We start from the raw sequence: 10,463 nt of genomic DNA on the forward strand, positions 1-10,463 counted from the left end.
GAACTGTGCAGTCTTTACAGGCTTCCACCCCAGGGAAGATCCAGCTGGCATCCGGACCGGAGGACATCCCGTGGCGTCCACCAAGGAGGACCCCACCGGCCAGAGGAAGACCCAGTGACCGATACAGCGAGGACGGACGACCCATCTGCCGCCGCTGCAATCAACCTGGACATATGGCAAGGTACTGTTCTTTAAACGGGCACAACCTGGGGTAGAGGGCCAACCCCCAGGAAAAAGATCACCAGGCCCATCGAACTGGCGCGACAGATATGTGGGAGGACGTCCAGTCTTGCCTGTGGTACTGGATGGCATTCCCATGAGTGCCCTACTGGACACCGGGTCACAGGTCACCACCATCCCGTACGTGCTCTTTAAGCAGTACTGGAATGACTCGGATATTACCCGCTACCCTGACGACGACTTGAGTATCATCGCCAGCAATGGCCAGCCCGTGCCACAGATCGGATTTAAAGAGGTGACCATCAAAATCGGTAGAGTCGAACTGGCAGCACAGGGACTGATCATTGTAGATATTGACAAACATGAGAGTCACCCAAAAATAACTCTAGGAACTAATGTAATTGAAAATTGTCTTGCAGAGGTGATTTTCCTTTTACAGCAGGTTGCCAAGAACGCCAGCTCCGGCGAGCAGCGGGTGCTCCAGAAAGAGATCCGGGCATTGATGCGACGGCAACAGGTGGAACTCTCCGGCGGTGAGATTGGTAGCGTAAGAATGTGTGACCCTTTTCCTATTGCCATGCCCCCAAAAAGTGAAATGATGATTTGGTGCCGGGCAGCTATTGGTCTGAGAGGTAGAGATTACCAGGCAATGGTAGAACCAGTTTACTCAGACAGTAGGCCCACCATTTTGACAGCACGGGGGGTGGTCAATGTACGCCATGGGAGGGTGCCCGTTCGCATAATCAATATCGGGGAGAGGGAAGTGTACCTGCCCCGGTATGCCACGCTAGCCAAATTATATACCATTAACCAAAATGCTATACAATCTGTGGAACCCTTGCCTCCATCTCACCCGGAGGAAGGTAACGGCTCTAAGAAAACAAAGGAGGACTGGTGTCAGCAACTACATTTGGGTACTGACTCCACTCCCTCACATCAGAAACAGGGAGTCTATCGGGTGGTTCAAGAGTACGAGAGAGTGTTTAGTAAACACCCATTAGACTTCGGGCGAGTCAAGGGGGTAGAACACCACATCCCCACGGGAGACCATCCTCCCATAAAAGAGAGGTATCGACCCGTACCCCCTGCACACTACCAACACGCCAAGGGGATGCTTAGAGACATGAAGGAGGCTGGGGTGATCAGGGATAGCTGTAGCCCCTGGGCAGCTCCACTAGTCTTAGTCCGAAAGAAAGACAACACCATGAGGATGTGTGTAGATTACCGGAAAATCAACCGTATCACACACAAGGATGCGTACCCCTTACCAAGGATAGAGGAGTCATTGGCTGCTTTAAGATCTGCTAACTTCTTCTCTACCTTGGATCTCACTAGCGGGTACTGGCAGGTTCCTGTAGCAGAGGCGGACCGGGAGAAGACCGCATTCACCACCCCGATGGGACTTAGCGAGTTCACCTGCGTGCCGTTCGGACTCTGCAACGCACCAGGAACCTTCCAACGACTAATGGAGTGTTGTCTGGGCCACAGAAACTTCGAGACGGTCCTGTTGTACCTGGACGATGTCATCGTATATTCCAAGACGTATGAGGACCACCTGAAACACCTGGCGGAAGTGTTCGAAGCTCTGGCGAGTTACGGCCTAAAGGTGAAACCCTCCAAGTGTCACCTCCTGAAACCAAAGGTGCAGTACCTGGGACACGTGGTGAGCGCTGACGGAGTGGCTCCCGACCCTGATAAGATCACCGCAATTAAGGAATGGCCAAGCCCCTCCAGCGTAAAAGAAGTGCGGCAGTTCCTCGGGTTGGTAGGCTACTACCGAAGGTTTATTCCCGGTTTCACCAAGAAGGCAGCACCTATGCAGGACCTCCTGATAGGCCAGTCCCGGAAGGCCAAGAACCAGAAGCCGCCCTTCAAATGGGAGGAGCTGGAAGAAGAGTCCTTCCGCCAGCTGAAGATGGCCCTCACGGGGGACGAAATCCTGGCGTACCCGGATTATAGCCAGCCCTTTATCCTCTACACCGACGCCAGTAACATCGGGCTAGGAGCCGTACTGTCCCAGATCCAGCAGGGGAAGGAACGAGTAATCGCCTACGCCAGCCGAAAACTGCGACCCACCGAAAGGAACCCCGAGAATTACAGCTCATTTAAGCTGGAGTTCCTGGCCGTAGTATGGGCAGTCACCGAGCGCTTTAAGCATTACCTCGCTTCTTCCCGGTTCACCGTGTACACGGATAACAACCCGTTGACACACCTGGACACGGCAAGACTCGGTGCCCTGGAGCAGAGGTGGATGGCCCGTCTGTCCAACTACGAGTTCACAATCAAATACCGGGCAGGACGCTCCAATACCAACGCGGACGCCCTGTCCAGGATGCCCAACCTGCCGGACGGAGGAGAAGATCCGGAGGGACTGGAAGAAGTTGAACTCCCTGCGTTCCACCGTCATGGGACTATTCAGTATTCCCACCAGGTAAGGAGTAAGCAGACTGCTACGTTGAACCCCTTACCCCACTACAACTGGGCGGAAACGCAAGACAGCGACCCTGCCGTCCAACTGGTGAAGGAGATGCTGACTCGGCCGGAGGCTCGCCTTGAACCAGACGCTCCGGAGGAAGCCAAACAACTATGGGCAGAGAAGAGTCGACTGTTCCTTTACAAAGGGAAGTTGTGCCGCAGAATGGTTAACTCCCGGACGCATGAATTACTCTGGCAAGTAGTGGTGCCACGAAGGGACGCAGCCATGGTGATGGAGGCATACCACGACGGAGCTGGGCACTTCGGGTGGAAGAAGCTGGAGTTCCTGCTGCGCGAGCGGTTCCACTGGGTAGGCATGAGGGGAACCATTGAGAAGTGGTGCAGAGACTGTGGCCCGTGCAACCTGAGAAGGAAGGACCGTGCCAGCCAGAAGACTCCCCTGCAGTCCATCGTCACCCGGCAACCGTTGGAACTGGTAGCCTTGGATCATGTAAAACTGACCCCAAGCAGAAGTGGCTACGTCTACGCGTTAACCATCGTGGATCATTACTCCCGGTTTCTGGTTGTCGTCCCCGTCAAGGACTTAACGGCTCAAACAGCAGCTAGAGCCTTCCAGCAGCACTTTTGCCGTCCACACGGGTACCCGGACCAAGTGCTGACGGACCAGGGACCTGCCTTTGAAGCGGAGGTCTTCCAGGAATTCTGCAATCTGTATGGCTGCCGGAAGATAAGGACGACACCCTACCATCCGCAAACTAATGGACTTTGTGAGAAAATGAACCAGGTGGTAATGGATCTTCTAAAAACGTTGCCCCTGGAAGAACGCAGTCTGTGGCCTGAGAAGTTGCCCGATCTGGTGGACCTATACAACCACATCCCGGTAGGTTCCACCAACTGTACCCCGGCTTACCTAATGAGGGCAAGACCTGGTAAGTTACCTGTTGACCTGGAAATGGGAGTCCTGACACCCGAGGACACTTCACCAGAAACAGACTGGGACACAGAGAGGCAGCAGCAGTACCGGAGAGTACAGGAGAGCGTGGAGCGAAGTCTCTGTCAGGCTAGGGAAAGACAAGAGAAAACTTACAACCAGTATGCTCCCGCTGTTCCCCTGGTACCCGGAGAGCAGGTCTTGAAGAGGAAGAGACGGCTCCACAAGTTGGATGACCAGTGGGAGAAGGACCCGTACACCGTACTGCCCTCAAGCCACGAGAACCCGAAGGTTTGTACCATCAGTAAAGACGGAGGGGAAACCACCGCCATTGTATCCTGGGACCACCTGAAGAAGTGTCCCGAACAACTGAGGAACCCTGAAGAGGAACAAGAAGACCATCGACCCGTAGAGGAAAGGGAAGATATGGTTAGTACTGTGCTCGGGGACTTCCCTCGGTCTTGGACTCAAGTCAATGGTGCAGTTGTGGTACCCGTACTCACCTTCCTCCAACCAGCATCCCAAGCACCTACGGAGCAACAGGTAGAGCTGGAAGAACAGCCGGTCCAGGAGGCAGAAGACTCCACACAAGCAGAACAGGAGGATCAACCCTCTGCTTATAGTGAGCCTGCCGTACCCCTAGTGAGACAAAGAGACGGTAGACAGCTGCCCAGTTTACCCTTGACAGCTCCTACACCCTGTAGTTCAGGGCCAGACAGTCAGCTCCGTAGGTCCACTAGGGCCACTAGAGGCCAGTTACCCGCACGCTGGAGGATTTGAAGTGTATAAATTGTTTTATTTATGTTTATCTGTGTATTGTTGCTTGTGTATAATTTTGTGTTTCCAGTTATTTTTAGGAATCCTTGGTGGATTTACCGGGAATCCTTGTACATAGTTGGAGCGTAACCCAGGATGGACTAGAGACTGTTAAGGACTCGGGGTAGGACAGACCCCTACCTGGTTACGTCTCCCTGTTTTGGTGAAATGGACACCTTGCTTTCTTCAAAGACTGCACCCGGTTACGGACATGCCGTGACCACCTTTATGTGTTTCTTATTGTATTGTTATTGTTATATCTTGTTATGTTTTTCTAAAATATGTTTAGTCCCGGAGTACTAAATTTCACTAGGGGGGAATGTGACACCCCAGGGGTCTGGTTGCCACAGTGATAGAGATATTATGTCTGAGAGCAGGTGGGAGGTCCTTTGGTCAGGGATCCTGTGCATGCCACACCTCCTGCCCAGTCTTGGGAGGGGAAGAACTTCCCCTATATAAACCCGGGGCTGAAGCAGGGTTAGTAGTCAAAGAGAGTAGAGACAAGAAACAGTCACAGGAAGAAACAGCAGAAGCTCAGTGGGAGCAATACTACTACAAGTCAGGGGCTGGCAGCTGCAGAGCTCGCCCTGACTGAGAAGCTTTCTTACCGGACCCGGCGTCCGAGGCTGTGGGAACTAACTCTTACCCAGCAGCAGAAGCCGACCGGCAGGGGATTTCAGGTCCTCAGGCCCAGAAACCCGAAGGCACGGTCACACGCGTGGGACCAGCACCGCCATCGTGGAGCGGAAGCCATTAGAAGGCCCCGAGTCACCGGCCATACGGGTGAGCACCACACGGTACACTCAGGGACGTGGGCTACTTATATCCACTTCTAGCAAGGTAGCCAGAAGAGTACAGTCAGTTTGGGAGGCCTACAACTCCGCCTGGCCAGGGGAGATCCCATCTGCTCAAGGACTGACCAGGCCCCGTTCACTAGCAAGTACTCCGGGAGGGTCTATCGTTGTTACCAGTAAAGACCCTGAATTGCACCGCACCGTCTCTGAGTGGTTCCTGCTACCCCCATCATCCATCTGCTGCCCTGAGGCCATACCCCTCCCGTTGGGGGTTATACCATCTACGCTGCACCATCCATCCACCGGCCTCAGCGGACTGTCCTGCAGCGGCAGCTCCATAGCTGCATTCAACGGGTGGCGTAGTCGTCCTACATCTACCGCTGTTACATCGCCGCTCAGTTTGACTCCCTGGGCACGGACCGGGTCACCGCCACGAGACTACAACCCTCAAGAGATCCGGCTCCGGGTAAGCTCCCGCGTGCGCAACGCAGCGCGACACAGGCCCAGGGGCGCGTCACCAACCATCCCCATTTTTCCAGTGCAAACTCAATTTTTGGAAACACTTCCAGCATATCTGCAGTGTTCTAGGCCAAAAATGACAAGGTTTACAGAAACCTTGCTCACAAATGGGCATTTCTGGGAAGTGTTGGGGTGGTCCTAACTCTGGAAAAGCCAGAAGATGCTGCTCAGTGGTAAAAGAGCTCTTATGTTTTCAGCAGTACTGGGTCAAACCTTTTATTTTTGGCCATGCTTTGCTGTGTTCTTTGTAATACAGCTGTCCCTGAAAAACAAAAGGATTGGCCATTGAAATTCAACAAGCCGGATCCTTCTCCCACAACATCATCTGCTGTTGGAGATAGGAAGTTCTTGTGCACATTAAATAGTTTGCAAATTTCACCAAAATGCCTTCTTTTTTTATAATATTTAAAGTCAGATTTTTTTGTTCCTATAAAACTACTAAAACTAATAAAAACAATTACAAAAATGTCCTTTTCTCTCTTTTTGTGAGTCTCCCTGGGAACCCACAACCTCTATAATTGCAGGCAGTAGCTAAACCTATTGAGTCACAGGCTCCAGTGACATCGCTGGGAGAATTTTGTATACTTGATCTGCAATGCAGCCACTAACCCTATAAGCAGATTATACTGGTACATAGAGATAGACTGTATACAGCAGTGTATTTCTATGTCCCCATATTTTTTTTTCTTCCTAGAAAATTACTAAAAAATAATTTGTCCCTCCTTCTGTTCTTCAAAAGTTGGGAGGAATGCTTTCCAATATAAAGTCTACACACTTTAATGAATTTTCCTCCTGATGCATTGAATTTAGAGATTAGAGTACTTTAGACAAAATAGATTTTGTTTTTACTTGACAGCAGTAATTGAAATTCTGAAAATAACTGGTTGCAAATTATAAATATTTTAAATTAAAATGTAAAAATAGTTTGAGATGACACAACCCCTACGAGGAATAAAAATGCATTTAGTTAGCAAAAGAACATTGTCCTAAATAGTACAATTTGTGCACAGATAATACACATGGTGCTTCAGAATTTGATAAAATAAAGATTTCTGGAAAATTGTAGCTTTTTAAAAAAATGTCAAATAGTGTTGCATATCCTGCACACCCAATTTAGTAACTTTTTTTAATTAGGAGGCGCAGGGACAGCGTTAGCACCCACCCTCTGCAAAATGCCAGGGGTAGCCTCTATATATTTATCTCTGCAAAGTCTCAAACACAGGACCTGCATCAAAGGATGCAGAAACAAAAACTGTGAGCAACAGGCTGCATCGTGTACAAGATGTTTTTTTTTTTCCTGAAAACCTCAATGGTATTTTTCTTCACAGGCAAATGTATTAGTTCATAAAGATCTCTCTAATATACACATTTGGAATCCTGTAACTACCAATACAAATACAATAAGATTTTCAATTTATAAAATGTCTCAAATTATTATTTTTTCTGCATTTACCACACTGTATACTAAACGTGCATAGTGGTTAAATACTTCCTTATCTGTACAGTATGGCAAAAGGTCACCTAAAAAAACTACGAATCTTCCTGTTAACAGACATGTTAATGATATGCAAATGATAAAAAATGGAAAGAACATTTTATAAACATCTCGATTTATTCAGTTTTGAGTAGGAACGACACGTGCAGAAATATTCACACTTACACGTCTTGACGTGCCATGAGGTTATTACTGAGTTTCTGGGGAATGTTCTGCCATGCTGAATGCACTTGGGCACGCAAATCATCAAGATCTACTGCTGGCAGCTCCCTTTGCAGTTGCCAACTAATTATGCCCCAGTTGTGCCTAATGGGAGACAAGTCCAGAGATGCTACAGGTCATGGAAGCATGTTTAGGCCACACAGAATGCTCTTATTACAACGAGCAACAAGTGGACTGGCATTGTGGTGTTGAAAAACGTCTCAAGGGACAATCTGGATAAATGGCCATATCACTCATTCCATGACCAAATCAATGTAATGCCGAGCAAGTGGTCTTCTGCCAATGGCGGCAGGACACATGACTGCTCTCCGGCCCATGAGCCGGGGGGGCCCCAAAGCAGCGGGGGAACAAGGAGGATAGGTATGTATTGTATTTACTGTATATACTTGAGTATAAGCCGAGTTTTTCAGCACATTTTTTGTGCTGAAAAAGCCCCCCTCGGCTTATACTCGAGTATATAGAAATTCCGTTGCTGGATAGTGGGGGGGGTTTGCAGCGGCGGAGAAGCGGGCCCACGATGTAGCCGGCTGCTGCAGCTACCACGTGTGCCTACTGTTAAAGGGTAATGAATATTCCCTCTTCTCCACTCCCATGGGCGTGGAGAAGAATGAATATTCATTCTCTTTAGTAGTGGGCACAGAGGAGCTCTGAGTCGCGGCTCCTGCTGACAGTGCCCGCTACTAAAAAGAATGCATATTCGCTCCGCTGCACACGCATAGTCCCAGCGTAGAGAGGAGTGAATATGCCGACAGCTCACATCAGTGTCTAAGAGCACATGGCAGTGACGCCATGCACTGCTCAGATGCTGACATGAGCTCCTGCAGCAGAACGGGATGCAGCGCTAGAGCAGAGGTGAGGAAGGAAGGTGAGTATAAGTGTTTATATCCTTATGTGTGTGCAGTGATGGGGCCATACATATCAGGATTGGGGATGAGGGGTGCCATACATACCAGGATTGGGGGATGAGGGGCCATACATACCAGGATTGGGGGTCATGCATACCAGGATGGGGGGATGAGGGTGCCATACATACCAGGATTGGGGGATGAGGGTGTCATATATACCAGGATTGGGGGATGAGGGGTGCCATACATACCAGGATTGGGGGATGAGGGGGCCATACATACCAGGATTGAGGATGAGGAGTGCCAAACATACCATGATTGGGAGATGAGGGGTGGCATACATACCAGGATTGGGGGATGAGGAGGCCATGCATACCAGGATTGGGGAATGAGGGGTGCCATACATACCAGGATTGGGGGATGAGGGGTGCCATACATACCAGGATTGGAGGATGAAGGGTGCCATGCATACCAGGATTGGGGGATGAAGGGTGCCATGCATACCAGGATTAGGGAATGAAGGGTGCCATACATACCAGGATTGAGGGATGAGGGGTGCCATACATACCAGGATTGGGGGATGAGGGGGCCATACATACCAGGATTGGGGGATGAAGGGTGCCATGTATACCAGGATTGGAAATGATGGGGCCATACATACCAGGATTGGGGGATGAGGGGTGCCATACATACCTGGATTGGGGGATGAGGGGTGCCATATGTAGCACCCTGAGGATTCGGCTGCTACAGGGGTATTGCACCTCAACCCTGAGGTGTGGTATTCCACTCCCGGGTAAGGATGGAGTGTGGAACTGAGCTAGTAGGCTGCATGCACTACACACATCCCATTTCCGGGGAACAGACTGATGGTACTCCCACTAGAGAAATGTGCAGGTACGACGGTGTCTGTTCCTGGCTGGAGTGGGAGGGGGGTGGAACATCCCAGTAGTGTAGGGGCAGATAGGGGAAGCAGCCTGGGTAAAGCTAGGAGCTCATTGGGTGCTGGTCACCTGAGCTCACACATAGAGGGAGTATATAAGGTGGGCACCATCTTAGATCAGGGTCAGTCAGTCAGTTGTCAGTCTGTGAGACGTCAGTCTGTCAGAGTGTAACCTGAGAAGCAGAGCAGAGGAGAAGAGAGAGAGACCCAGAGGCGCAGAGGGGACCCCAAGAGCCCATAAGAGAGCTAATAGGGTGAAGGGTCGGCAACAGGGTACCGGATCCCAAGCTGGCAGAGGCAACAGCACACCTTAGCCAGGAACCGGAGGTCGTGGGCAGGATCTGCCACGATCACCCACTAAATCCACCCGGAAGGCAGACCAAGAATAGGGTCAGGGAGCCCAGAGGAGGCTTGACCAACAAGAGGCCCGAGGGAGCCGGACTTAGGTGGATCCCTGGTGGGAACGGCCAGAAGAAGGGAGAGACAGAAAGGAGCTCAGGACCACACTCCGGAGTTGCCTGGGAGTTGACCGAGTCCAGGACCTGGTGGACGCAGCACGGCTTGGGTGGTCACTGCTGTACACAGTGACCCGAGCAACACCAGTAAGTAAAACCCTGGAACTGCATTTTATGTCTCTGAGTCTCCTTGCTGCACCTTCACAACCACCATCCTCCACGGCTGACCCCCTGAGGCTATACCCCTCCCGTTGGGGGTTATACTACCAAAGCTGCACACATACCAACAGCCTCAGCGGACCCTGCTGCAGCGGCGGCCTTTTGACCGCAAATCAACGGGTGGCGTAGTCGACATAAAGAACTCTAATAACATCTGTAGGACTGCCACACACTGAGTTTGACACCCTGGGCACGGACCGGGTCACAGCCACTCGGAGACTACAACCCCCATCTGATCCGGCTCCGGGTATCCCTAACAGCACTGGCCCAGGGGGCGCGTCAACTTTGGCGTAGTCGGCAGGATTTCGTGCCCGCAACAACCGGGTACTGCGTGCCTGAAGAAAAGTTCACCGTTACCTTAAAAAGAAGTCTCCCGCCGGTTCCGGAGGGTCCCCGCCATCGGGCCCCATCACAGGTCGTTTCCCGCCGGTTGTCCGCCATTTGCAGCTTTTTCCCGCCATCCATGGAGTTTCCCGCCACTGGGAGACGATTCCCGCCATTTCCAAAGATTTCCCGCCTTGGAAGAGCGGACGCCATTATGGGCGTGCCAGAGGGTGGCAAGAGGCCACCTCCCATCGTGGGCCAGGTCGAAGAATGGCGCCAAAAGCGGA

The sequence above is a fragment of the Phyllobates terribilis genome, unplaced genomic scaffold (assembly GCF_046119375.1).
Source record: "Phyllobates terribilis strain yellow unplaced genomic scaffold, ASM4611937v1 Scaffold_4__5_contigs__length_816908805, whole genome shotgun sequence".
In the NCBI taxonomy this organism is placed as follows: domain Eukaryota; kingdom Metazoa; phylum Chordata; class Amphibia; order Anura; family Dendrobatidae; genus Phyllobates; species Phyllobates terribilis.